This window comes from Dipteris shenzhenensis, chromosome 10, assembly GCF_047967505.1.
Source record: "Dipteris shenzhenensis isolate YYH24624 ecotype China chromosome 10, Dip_SZ_1.0, whole genome shotgun sequence".
NCBI lineage: Eukaryota > Viridiplantae > Streptophyta > Polypodiopsida > Gleicheniales > Dipteridaceae > Dipteris > Dipteris shenzhenensis.
Window position 1 is genome coordinate 12,353,911 of NC_141605.1, and position 13,531 is coordinate 12,367,441.

Here is a 13,531-nt window from a genome sequence, read left to right on the forward strand (position 1 = left end):
ACCCTCCACGTAAGTATGATATTATAACACTCTTTTTCTTAGTGCAACACATCAAAAATTCAATGCGCTCTTATATACTAAATCTCCAACACTGGAGATGATCTTTTACTAAATGGGGAAAAGGCATGTTTTCCTACAATTATCAATTTATGGAGAGAGTTGTGCCAACTCTCCACTATAAGTTATGTATGGATTTTTTTTTCTCACCCCATCTTATCCACGCACTCTCATCAGCACCTCATGTTTTATACGCATTAATATCTCTTTAGCATTGGATACGGAACCATCTGATTCTTTGCATTTGTTTATCTTTAGTAGGGTTCACAAGTTCGATATGAGCTTGTTGTTGGATTGAATATATTTTGGGAGAGGTACTCAAAACACAATCTTTTACCTGTGTTGCAATTCGAACAGGATGTTCTTATTAAAAAAACAGAGCTTGGCAAATTGATTATCTATTACTTTTATGACACAGACATTTCTACCTTGCTAGTTTTATGCCTCCATCTCTTTGATGAAATTTTAACGATAGTAATTCGAAAGTTATTTACCTAGTATAAAATGTAAAACGTGATTTGTATAGGTTCAAAGTAAAGAACTGATTTCGAACGTCTATTCCTAGATATTCCTACAATGAACGAGAACAAACATTATGTGAGGCCACAGCAAGGGATTCCCTTTCTCGACAGTGCAGCAATGATATGCCACACTAATCATGAAAGAGATCAATAGGTAAAGCAAAATAATTTGATATCTAGAGGTCTCCCTCTTTGTTGTGGCCCATGATCCAACAACTGATCGGTCAATGGATTACTGACTATAACTCAATATTATCATCAATAGACCTTTGTAGAATATGCGGCACTACATCAATCCAAGCAAAGCAGCAAAAATCTGTGGTCCTATATGCTGCCAACATTTTGGACCATGTGGCAACACTAGGCAACGTTATCTCATTGATGCTTGTGAACAATCGGGTATCAAAGTAACATGCATACCATGAAAGGCATCCTATCTACGTTTACTAGATGACCATTCCTCCATCCTCCTCCATGGGCAACTCGTCTAAACCACTACACTCAATGGCCATCCTCCTCCATGGGTGGCACCATCAAAATACACCAAACTTGTTTACCACCCTACTTTCCAGCTTCTCTAGACTCACAAGGATACGTAAGACCATGCCCCGAGATCCTCCACCCGATGTCGCTCTTTATCAACAACCTGATTACTAGTTTTCATCTCTCCAAACGAGCCTAAAAGATTTTTTTTGCCATAAGATCTCTTACAAAATGACCACCATATATCCCTTGATGTGCTTCTATGAGCACCGTGTTCTATTCATGCTCCGGAACACATCACTGTAACACCTGATCTACTCCTCAACGATATAACATACCAGCAATTACCACAAATGGTTGGCTCTTCAGTGCCATCCTCTTCCTCTTATCCCTGAGAAATTTCTTTCGGGAAAAACCCCGTCTGTCAAAAAGTATTTCATGTTATCATATCAATACATTCCCTGAATAGAATCTACTGCAAACAACTCTACATTTGTAAATCATTCGGGATGCCTTCCAAAGGTACTTCTCCTGATTCCAACCTACTCAAGTAATTTGCCACTAAGTGCTGGCTTCCAGGTGTATGCACTATCGTGTAGTCAAATTCATTCAAAATGAGTATCCATCATGCCAATCTCCCAATTGGTTGCAGCTTGTTTACCAAGTACAATAGTGCATGATGATCAATATAGAAGATGATCTTGTTTCCAAGAAGGTAATAACAAAATTTTCCCAAAGAATAAATCATTCCAAGCCCTTCTCTCTCCATAATTGAATAGTTCCTTTTCACACTAGTGAGTGTCCGGCTTGTGTAGTACACTGGCTGGTACCATAACTTACGTCGTTTATGCATCAAGACTACACCAATGGCAATGTTTGATGCATCCACAAATGCATGGAAGTCCAAGTTCCAATCCAATGATTGTAATATCGAGGCAACTACCAAGATCTTCTTTAGCAACCACAATGCTTTCTCCTATTCTGGCCCCCAAATAAATGGAGTGTCCTTCTTGGTTAGCTAGGTGAGAGGCTTGTGGCAAACATAAGACAGATACCGTAGAAACCGATTATGCCACTTCACCTGACCCACAAATCTCTGTAACTCCTTAACATTCCGCGGGATCTTGGCCTTCTGGATGGCTTCCACCTTCTTGGGATCTATTGCCATTCCCTCTTCTAAAATAATGTTACCTAGTAACACTCCTTTCTTGACTACAAATGCACACTTTGCTAGGTTTAAGCTTAACCTAGCACTTCTGCACTTCTCTAAGCACAACCATAACTGATCTAGGTGCTCAGCTTTCTTCCTAAACACGCTAAAGGCATCCAAAAACACTTGCATGAATGTGGTTAAGTACAATTCAAAGACCTTCTGGCTCCATGACTGGAATGTTGGTGGTGCATTCTTCAATCCAAATGTCATGACATTACTGACGTACATCCCCCATTCCGTGACAAATATTGTTTTGCCTTTATCTTCCTCGGCCATTTATATCTGATTGAATCCGCTAAAGCTGTCTAGAAAGCTGTACATTTCATGCCCTTGGTAGGATTCTAATACATGATGGAATAGAGATTTTGTGTAGGTTTTATCTCATTTCAAGTAGCGTAGCATATTGGTTTACGGTAGACAACCCTTCTTTTGCCACACCACGAGCTGAAACATTTTTGATAGGGTAAGTTCAAATCCTTTTCTCTATATCTCGTAATGGAAGAAGAATAACATTTTACCCAAGCCCCATACCAAATCTTGACCCATAAATAGGTCTATACATGCCTTTTTATTTTTTCACAATTCCCCTTTGCGTGCACTACAACATGTGAGGGTCACCAACGTTGGTTTTTCATAACCATGTGTGGCATTGATGGTCAAAAGAAGACAAAACTTTGTAGGAATCTACTAGATGATGGCATAAAGATTGTGGCTAGGATCTATTACATTTGGAGTAGCATAGCATATTGTTTAGGCTAGATTGTGAACTAAAACATTTTTGATAGGGTAAGTTCAAATCCATTGCTCTATATCTCGTAATGGACCGAGAATTGGTATGACTCTCAATAACATTTTACCCAAGCCCCATACCAAATCTTGACCCATAAATAGGTCTATACATGTTTTTTTATTTTACAAATCCCCGTCGCGCACACTACAACACGTGAGGGTCACCAACATTAGTTTTTCATAACCATGTTCGGCATCGATGGTTAGAAGAAGACAAAGCTTTGTAGGAATATAATACATGATGGAATAAATATTATGGCTAGGGTTTATTGCATTTGGAGTAGGGTAGCATATTTTTTTAGGGTAGAGAAGCCTTTCTTTATCACATTGCGATGAGAAATATTTATGCTAGGGTAAGGTCAATTCCATGGCTCTATATCTTGTAGTTGACCGAGACTTGGTATGCTTCTCATTCATATTATTCCAAAGCACCGTATCAAACCTTGTCCCATAAATATGTCTATACATGGCTTTTTATTTCAAATAACCTCATCGCACACATAGAACATGTGTGGGTCACCAACGTTGGTTTCTCATAACCATGTTGGACACCGATAGTTGAAACAAGATGAAGCTTGGTAGGATTCTAATACATGATGAAATAGATATTTTTTATAGGTTTTATTTCATTTCGAGTAGCATAGCATATTGGTTTACGGTAGACAACCCTTCTTTTGTCACATTGCAAGCTGAAACATTTTCTCTATATCTCATAATGGACTGAGAATTGGTATGACTCTCAGTAACATTCTACCCAAGCACCATACCAAATCTTATCCCATAAATAGGTCTATACATGCCTTTTTATTTTACAAATCCCTATCGTGCACACTACAACATGTGAGAGTCACAAACGTTGGTTTTTCATAATCATGTGCAGCATCGCTGGTCAAAAGAAGACAAAAATTTGTAGGAATCTACTAGATGATGGCATAAATATTATGTCTAGGCTCTATAAAATTTGGAGTAGCATAGCATATTGTTTGAGACTAGATAATCCTTTCTTTGCTGCACTACGGTGCGAAATATTTTGGTTAGGGTAAGGTCAAATCCATGGCTCTATATCTTGTAATGGACTCAGACTTTGTATGATTCTCATTAATATTATACCAAATCACCTTATCAAATATTATCCCATAAATAGGTCTATACATGGCTTTTTGTTTTAAATAACCTCCGCACACATAGAATAAATATGGGTCACCAACGTTGGTTTTCAATAACAATATTGGACAACGATGGTCAAAAGGAGATGAAACTTGGTACGACTCTAATATATGATGGTATAAATACTCTGGCTAGGTTTTTATTTCATTTCAAGTAGCATAGCATATTGGTTTATAGTAGACAACCCTTTTTTTGCCCGACTACAGATTGAAACATTTTTTATAGGGTAAGTTCAAATTCATTGCTCTATATCTTGTAATGGACCAATAATTGGTATGACTCTCAATAACATTTTACCCAAGCCCCATACCAAATCTTGACCCATAAATAGGTCTATACATGCCTTTTTATTTCACAAATCCCCATCGTGCACTCTAAAACACGTGAGGGTAACCAAAGTTCAAGATTTTTCATAACTGTGTTCAGCATCGATGGTCAAAAGAAGAAAAATCTTTGTAGGAATCTAATACATGATGGCATAAATATTATGGCTATGATTTACTGCATTTTGAGTAGCATAGCATATTGTTTTAGGGTAGAGAACCCTTTCTTTGTCACACTATGATGAGAAATATTTATGCTAGGGTAAGGTCAAATCCATGGCTCTATAACTTGTAATTGACAGAGACTTAGTATGATTCTCATTCATATTATACCAAAGCACTGTATCAAATCTTATCCCATAAATAGGTCTATACATGGATTTTTGGTTTGAAGAACCTTGGCTCACACATAGAAAACATGTGGGTCACCAACATTGGTTTTTCATAATTATGTTGGATACCGATAGTTCAAACAAGATGCAACTTGGTAGGAGCCTAACACATGATGGAATAGAGATTTTGTTTAGGTTTCATTTCATTTCGAGTAACGTATCATATTGGTTTACGGTAGACAACCCTTCTTTTGCCACACATCATGCCCAAGAACTGTATGGACTCTTCTCCCAAAAATAGGTCTATACACCTCTTTTTTTTAGAGAACTATGTTGCATAGGGAAACACGTGTGAGTCATCAATGTTAATTTGTCATAACCGTGTTGGGCATCCATGGTCGAAAAAAGATGAAACTTGGTAGGATTGTACTAAATGATGGCATACATTTTTTGGCTAGGAGGTATTGGATTTGGAGTAGCATAGCGTCTTGTGTTAGGATGGATAACATTTATTTGTCGCACCTTGAGGTGAAACATTTCTGAGTTGGTAAGGTCAAATCCATGGCATTATATCTGGTAATGGATTGAGACTTGGTATGCCTCTAAGTCATACTAGCCCCAAGCACCGTACCAAATCTTGTCCCATAAATAGGTATATACATGCTATTTATTAAGAAAACCCGTCACACATATGTGTGAGTCGGCAACGTTGATTTTTCATAGCCATGTTAGGCACCAATGGTCTAAACAAGATGAAACTTTCTAAGACTCTAATACATGCAAATGATATGCAATGGTTATGACAATTTGCATGGATCTTACACCAAATAAGATGAAGGCGTGTTTAAAGCATTATAGGTATCTTAGATTAGATAAGTTGAAGGCATGCCTAGAGTATTATAGGGACAAAAGATAAGCACATAGAAAGACGAGTAGTAAAGAACTACTAGATATTCATTAGGGACCATTCAAATGATATTGGAGGAATATGATACTTTGGACTTAAATTAAGATGAAAACTTTTACAAATTATCACAAGTACATAGGGTAGGAACACACACACACACACACATATATATATGCACGCGTGAAGAAGCTTATTTGAAAATAAGAGAGATATGTATGTAATATATACACACATAGATATATGTGTGTGTGTGTGTGTGTGTGTGTGTGTGTGTGTGTGTGTATGTGTGTGTGTGTGTGTGTGTGTGTGAGAGAGAGAGAGAGGGGGAGAGAGAGGGAGAGATATATTATATTATATATAATTTAATACATGAGAGAGGGAAGGGAAGAAGAACATGGGAGGGCATGGGAGAGGAGAGGGAGGAAATAAAGAAAAGTGGAAGTGGGAGTGGGGAGGGAAGAGCGGGATGAGGACAAGGGAGAGGGGAGAGGAGTGTGGAGGGAAAATGGGAACGTGGGAAAGGTGGGAGGGGAGGAGAGGAGCATGGGAGGGAATGAGAGATTAGGATAAGGGATTGGGGGCCAATGAGAAAGAGAGAAAAATGGAGAGATCCAATGGGAGAAAACCCTAGTTTTTCCTACACATTCTCTCTTTCTCTCATTCATTCGCCCATTTCAACAAGGAAGAGCACGAGGAGGAGCATTCTTCTCCAAACTTAAACCATTTTCCACTCAAATACTTTTCTAGGTAATTATTCTTCAAGTTCACTTTTAAATTTGTGATCTTCTTGTAAAGAAATTAAGGGGGGAAATGAGAGAGAGAGAGAGAGAGAAAAGTTTAGAGAGATAAATAGAGAGAGGAGAAAAGTGGAGTGAGAGAGTAGCCATGGCCGCTGCCGCGGTAGCAAGAGTGTGGAGTGAGGGAGTGGAGTGTAGTGTGAGGGAGTAGAGTGTTCACGGCTGTTGTCACAGCGGCAGCGAGAGTGAGGAGTGAGAGAGTGGAGGGAGTGAGGGAGTGGAGTGTAGTGTGAGGGAGTGGAGTAGCCGACTACTGCCGCGGCAACAAGAGAGGAGTGAGAAAGTGTGAGGGAGTGGAGTGGTTGCAGTAGCGAGAGTGTGGAGTGAGACAATGGAGTGTGAGGGAGTGGAGTGACCATCGCAACAGCAACAAGAGTGAGGAGTGAGAGAGTGTGAGGGAGTGGAGTGGCCGCCGTCGTTGCCATGGTAGCGAGAGTGAGAGAGTGGAGTAGAGTGGCCGTTGTCACTATCACGGCAACGAGAGTGATCAGTGAGAGAGTGTGAGGGAGTGGAGTGGCCACAGTCACTGGCACGGCAGTGAGAGTGAGGAGTGAGGGAGTGGAGGGAGTGGAGTGTAGTGTGAGGGAGTGGAGTGGCTGAGGCAGATGCCGCGGCAGCAAGAGTGAGGAGTGAGGGAGTGGAGTGAGTGGAGTGGTGTAGTGTAGTGTAGTGTAGTGTGAGGGAGTGGAGTGGAGTGGAGTGGAGTGGAGTGTAGTGAAGTGCGAGTGAGTGCAGTATAGTGTAGTGTGAGGGAGTGGAGGAAGTGTAGTGTAGTGTGAGGGAGTGGAGTGGCCGCGGCAAAGAGAGTGAGGAGTGAGAGAGTGTGAGGGAGTGGAGTGTAGTGTGAGGGAGTGGAGTGGCCACGGTAGCGAGAGTGAGGAGTGAGAGAGTGGAGTGCGAGGGAGTGGAGTGGCCACAGTAGCGAGAGTGAGGAGTAAGGGAATGGAGGGAGTGGAGTGTAGCGTGAGGGAGTGGATGGCCACAACAGTGAGAATGAGGAGTGAGGAAACAACAAGAGAGCAGTAGAGAGAGTCGTGAGTGGACAGCAAGAGAGCAAGAGTGGAGTGTCATGGTAGAGTGAGGGACTACCGCCGTGAGGGAGAGGAGTGTTGCCGTGAGGGAGAGGAGTGGAGGGAGGTCGCCACGATCGTGAGGGATAGCTCTTAGTGAGGGAGAGGAGTGGAGTGTTGCGGTGAGGGAGAGGAGTGGAGGGAGGTCACCGCAGTGGTGAGGGAGAGCCCTTGGTGAGGGAGAGGAGGGGAGGGAGGTCATTGGGAGAGGAGTGGATAAGACGAAAGCAAAAATCTAAGAAAATGTGGGAGAAAGGGAATGTGAAAAGATTTTTAAAAGTTAAGAAATGGAATCATACCTCTTTTGAAGGGAAGTGAGTCGTAAGAAGTTGAGGAATGAGTTGCATGAAGTCGTACGAAGTAAGAATGAAAATGAGGAGAAGTTAAGGAGTGGGTCGTATGAAGTCATACCAAGTAGAAAATGAGGAGAAGATAAGAAGAAATGAAGAAATGAATTGTACAATAAGAGGAATGAAATCATGAGAACCTTAGAATTTAAAATTTGAATTTCCCCCCCTCTCCCTCATCCCCCCCCCTCCATGCTCCCCCCCCCCCCCCCCCCACCATGCACACACCCCCTCCCTCATTTTTTGAAACAACCTTTTTCAACATTTAAAATCATAGAGAGGAGTATCTCAGAATTTAAATTTTGAATTTTGAAGCAAACTTTTAATAAATTTAAAATCATCTCACTTTTATAATTTTTAGTATATATTTTTTAAATTCGTACCTAAGTAAGAATCGTAACCGAGTATTATTAAAAATGAAATGAAATGATTTTAAATTTTAAATTTAGAAATCATTTTTTAAAAAGTTAATTTTTTTAAAATTTTTAGTAGTTAGATAATTATTAAATTAGTAACAAATCATTTTTTAAAAAGTTAATTTTTTTTAAATTTTTAGTAGTTAGATAATTATTAAATTAGTAACAATGTAAAATTTTAAGTTTCTCGTACTTTTTATTTTTATTTCCATTTTACGTTTAGTAAATTTGATTTTATTTAAGTTTAAAATTTGATAGTTAGAATTTAAATTTAATTTTATTTATATTTGTAATTTGTTAAACTCGATTTTATTTACATTGTAAATTTAGTACTTAGAGATTTATTTTTTCAAATGAAATTAATTTAAAATTTAAAGTTATTATTTTTCTCTCATTTTTAAAATTTTGAATTTAAATTTATTTAGATTATAAATTTAGTAGTTATAGAACAGTTACCTTCTAACTTGAAATTGATATTTAAATTTACGTTTTATGTACACTTACAAGCTAAGCAAATTAAAATGAACTTTGGAAAAGAAATTATTTCTTGCTTTTATTCGCTTCGATGATTGGTGTAGTCTAGATTAGAATAGATTAGTTTGCCTTAGAGGAGACACAAGTTTCCAAGTTGCTAATCGAAGCCATGCTCAAATTTTCCCGACTAGTTCCTAAGTCCCTTTGCTCACATGCAGTTTCACACTCACAACAACCCTCAAGCGACGAGCATAGTTCAATATTAGCAGCTGTATGTATCAGTGTGCAAGGCAGTTGAAATTGAAATCACTACACAGATTAGATTACAATTTATCAGTGTACAGGGTAGTTGAAGAGCAGATTATAGTTTTATCACTGACATTTAAAAAATGCAATCAATGATTGATGATTTTTTATACATTTACGCACATAGTTAAGCCTTGTAAAGCCTTCTAGGCTATCCTCATTATTTTTTAAATCATTTATGTATATGTTTGAGCCTTGTAAAGTCTTCTAGGCTATGTCTTCTAAGCTATTCTACAGTTATATCGTTGGGCAAACTGTGATAGTTATATCATTGGACAAATTATGATAGTTGTATCATTGAGCAGTTGTATCATTGGGTAGATTGTGACAATGGTATCATTAGGCAAATTGTGATAGTTGTATCATTGGATAGAATGTCAGTGGCACACATTGTACTTTTGCCAACAAATATTTTATTGTTCTATATAAAATGACATCCTTATTGTTTTTGTACATAGCAATCATGGAGCATGCCAAGATTGTCATGGATGTTGATGTTTCAGTATTTGTCAATGATATGACCTTGATGCACGATGGAAAAGATTATGCCCCAAAGGACTTCCCACAATGGAGTGCACTTAAGACCACTATGAGAGCTTGGTTCTTGGTCGTAAACAAAGAAAAGCTATTCTTAGTGATGACAAAGAGGGATTTCAAGGAACATGAGGAGACATGGGGTGCAACTTTTGGAAAACACAATATGCTTTAGGGGGGCACTATGCTTGGAATCGCGATAAGGAAGGACAACACTCTAGTCACAATTTATGCCATGTCTAGAACTAGCAATAGGCAATTTGTTCTGTCCAAGAAAGATGCAAAGCACTTTGTGATGCCGCCTCCAAAAACAAACCAATTTCTTGAATTGATGCCTGCATTAGAGATCCTCAAACCAGTATGGGAGCAATTCCCCATTGTGGAAGCAAAGAGAATGCAGTCAAAGATAATTCTTGAATACTTCCAAGATGCCATCATACAGGGACCTAAGGTAAAAGGATCTACACATGAGGCAGAAACTGCACGGGATGAGGCACAACATGCAACCTTGGTTCACGGTCGTACAAATGAGGGAGAAAGTGGAGTGGCTAAGACACATGCGGTAGCCTTGGATGAGGGTGTCACACACATGGATGCTCTCTTGGATGATGTAACTCAAGAAGGTGATGGGATGCAAGAACAAGTACAACCCTTGAGTACACTTGAAGTGCAGGCCATAAAGGAAGAAGCAAGGTGGTCTAAAGCAGTTTTGATAGAGCCTTTAAAAAGTAAACCATGATGCCAAATGCTAAAGGTGAGTACTTTACGAGCTGCAATACCAAGTTCTAGTATCGCTACAAGTACTCATAAAAGAGGTCATTCATCTATAAAAGGAAGAGCAAGAGCATGAAGAAGAGGAAGGTGATGAAATAGGTTCAGATTTAGAAGCTAAAATGATGACAATGAAAAACCTAAATCTTCATCTCAACGAGGGAGTGACAAATAATGACCCAAGCTATATTTGGGGCCAAAAGACATATGTTGTAAATGCACAAAGGGTGCTCAAAGCAAGCATATTCACAAATAGCAGGACATTAGACCTAGTGTATGCTAAACAACTTTACAAGGCTTTGGTTGATGGAAAGAAGCCAGTAGTGTCAAGTGTGGTTGTCCGTCCAATGGCATATTGGCCAGACAAAGACAAAAGGAATAGTATTGGTTTTAAGAAATCTGAAGATTTTTTGTTAGAATTCACCAACTTCATCGGACAATAGGTTCCATCTTTGCAAAAAGGACAAAGTATAGTGGCAGATCCAGACCGACATGTAAAGGATGCCAAGTTCCATTTCTTAAGTCATTGCACATTTGAGCCGATTGACGGGCAACACTTTGCATTTGCTTGTAATGAGCATGCTAATGCCAAAAAGCATGCTGGAAGACTTTCTTCGGAGGCCTTCAATCAAGTTCCTTAATTCCATTGGTACGTTGCATGCATATGTATTTTCAAGAATTAAAAAAATATATATGATTGAGTCAGTAAGACTTAATCATGATATTCATGCATTGTGAAAGATCACTTCTACCTTAGAGATGTTGGAGAAAGCACAAACCATATGGGGTTCTTTCCATTCTCCCATAAGCACTTTAAAACAAATTCCTACCAAAGCTAAAACAGAGGACCTTATTGATTTCTACACATGCTTGAGTGCAATTGTTCCAAGGGGAAATCAAGAAAGGACAGAGGTGTTGACAAGTTTTAAGACTATGAGGGACGGGTATCAGGACTACACAAGTATAATTTTCCATCCGCATGAAGTGTTCCAGTAGATTAAAAAAGTGTGTGCTGCATATGAGAAGGGAGATATCACATATGATGCTCCCTCATTACACAAAAGGCAAGGAAGGTCAAGAAAAAGGAGATGATGGCTCGGATGTGGAGGCCTCAGAGAAACTTACGAGACAAGTATGCAAGCATGGTTGCAAAGAAATTAATGAATAAACAATGGGTTTTTAGTAAAAAAGATAAAGACAATTGCATGGAATTGCACAACGGCTCTCAATTCAAAGTGGAGATAGTTTCAAAGTCTAGAAAGCTTGTTGAATTCAAGGGAGTTTCATGCAAAGACTTCTTAGCTGATGACACAATGTGGGATAAGCCATAACTCTTCTTTATCGATGAAACATCAAGTGCTGATGTTCATCACCTCATTGACAGAAATGTACCACCATTGGTAAAATGGGATTATGTAATATTGTCATATTTGTGAATAAAGAAGAAAAGGAAGATATGTTTCTCACCTTACAAAAACAATATGGAAGACAACTGAAGATGTACAATGTTGTGTACTCAACAAAGACGGACAGGAGAGAATGCGGCTTGAAAGTACAAAGTCCATACCCTAATTTACAGATGAACATAAGATGAAGTGCAAAGAGATTGCAACTAATGCTGGAAGAGCATGAAGCTCCAAGTCCCCTCCATCGTCAACATAACCACTATGAAAGACCAGCAAAAAGTGGTGATCTCTTACTTAGTATGATTGAATTTTTGTAGCCATCAGGATGGGAAGTCACCCTTTGTCAGATGAGCTATTGTTAGAAGCTCTAATTAGGAAAGGTTGTCCTATAAATATTATTGAAACCATTGCCTGCATGGGGTGCTTGGAAACCCTAGCTCATCTCACAACTAAGTATGATAAAAGGAATGCTGACATAGAGATGGATGGGAAAGGTGAGAATGACTTGGAAACCCTAGCTCATCTCACAACTGAGTATGATAAAATTAATGCCGACATAGAGATTGATGGGGAAGGTAATAATGATGAAATTGGTGAATAGAGTAATGATCATGATGTCAATGATGGTGAGGAATCCGACATTGAAGATGATGAATATGATAACAGTGATTTGCCTCAGAAGATCTCGTAAAGAGACGACAAACATATCTTCATGTATGAAACCTTATCTTTATACTTCCATGCTTGTTTAGAAAATCCTTTAATTGGGATTTGTAAATCTCATAACTTTTTTATATTTTTATAGTAGAAGGAGGATATGGAGGACATAGCAAGTGCAGAAGAATACGATGTAGCTCACTCTCTCACTAAGATGAGTCATGAAAATATGACTATATTGAAGGAGGTTGGAAGTTCATTTAATTCGACAACAACCTCATATTTTGGCATTTGGTAAAGAGGATATTTTAATCCTCTTATATCCTAAGAAAGTGGTTAATGACAAATTCATTACAAGCATCCTCAAGTTTGATGCAAACTTTTCCTTGGCTTTATACTTTCTTATTTTAATTAAACCTAACAAGCTGATACTCGATTTTTTTTTTTGTAGTAATGTTATAGCACAAATTCCTAAATTTATACAAAGAGTTTCATATGTGCTCGATTCTCTTATTTCTAAAGTGCTTAGCAACAAATAAAATACCATAGAGGATGTTTGCAAATAGTTGAAGCATGTTCCTATGAATGAGGCATGAGTTATCATCACGGCATATTATGAGAAGTAAGCAGCAAACCCTACTTAGTTTTTCTCTTGCATTGCTAGAATTGTGTCAAACACAATAATTATTCTTTATTGATAATGTAGCTCACGTTGGAGTTTGGTGGCCATGGACATCTTTGCCAAGAAGTGTTTCTTTGCCAACTCAATAGCATCCGTCCATGGCAATGTGTCAGAGTAAATATAGACTACTTGTGTTGTTAATTCCATGTTATGCATCATATGCAATGCACAAATTTACTCTTGTTATATGTTATGATGGGTAGGTCAGTTTGAAAGTTGGTAGGTGCTATCGACGCATTAATTCGACAAGATGACTTGACATAGCAAATAGAGTATAGT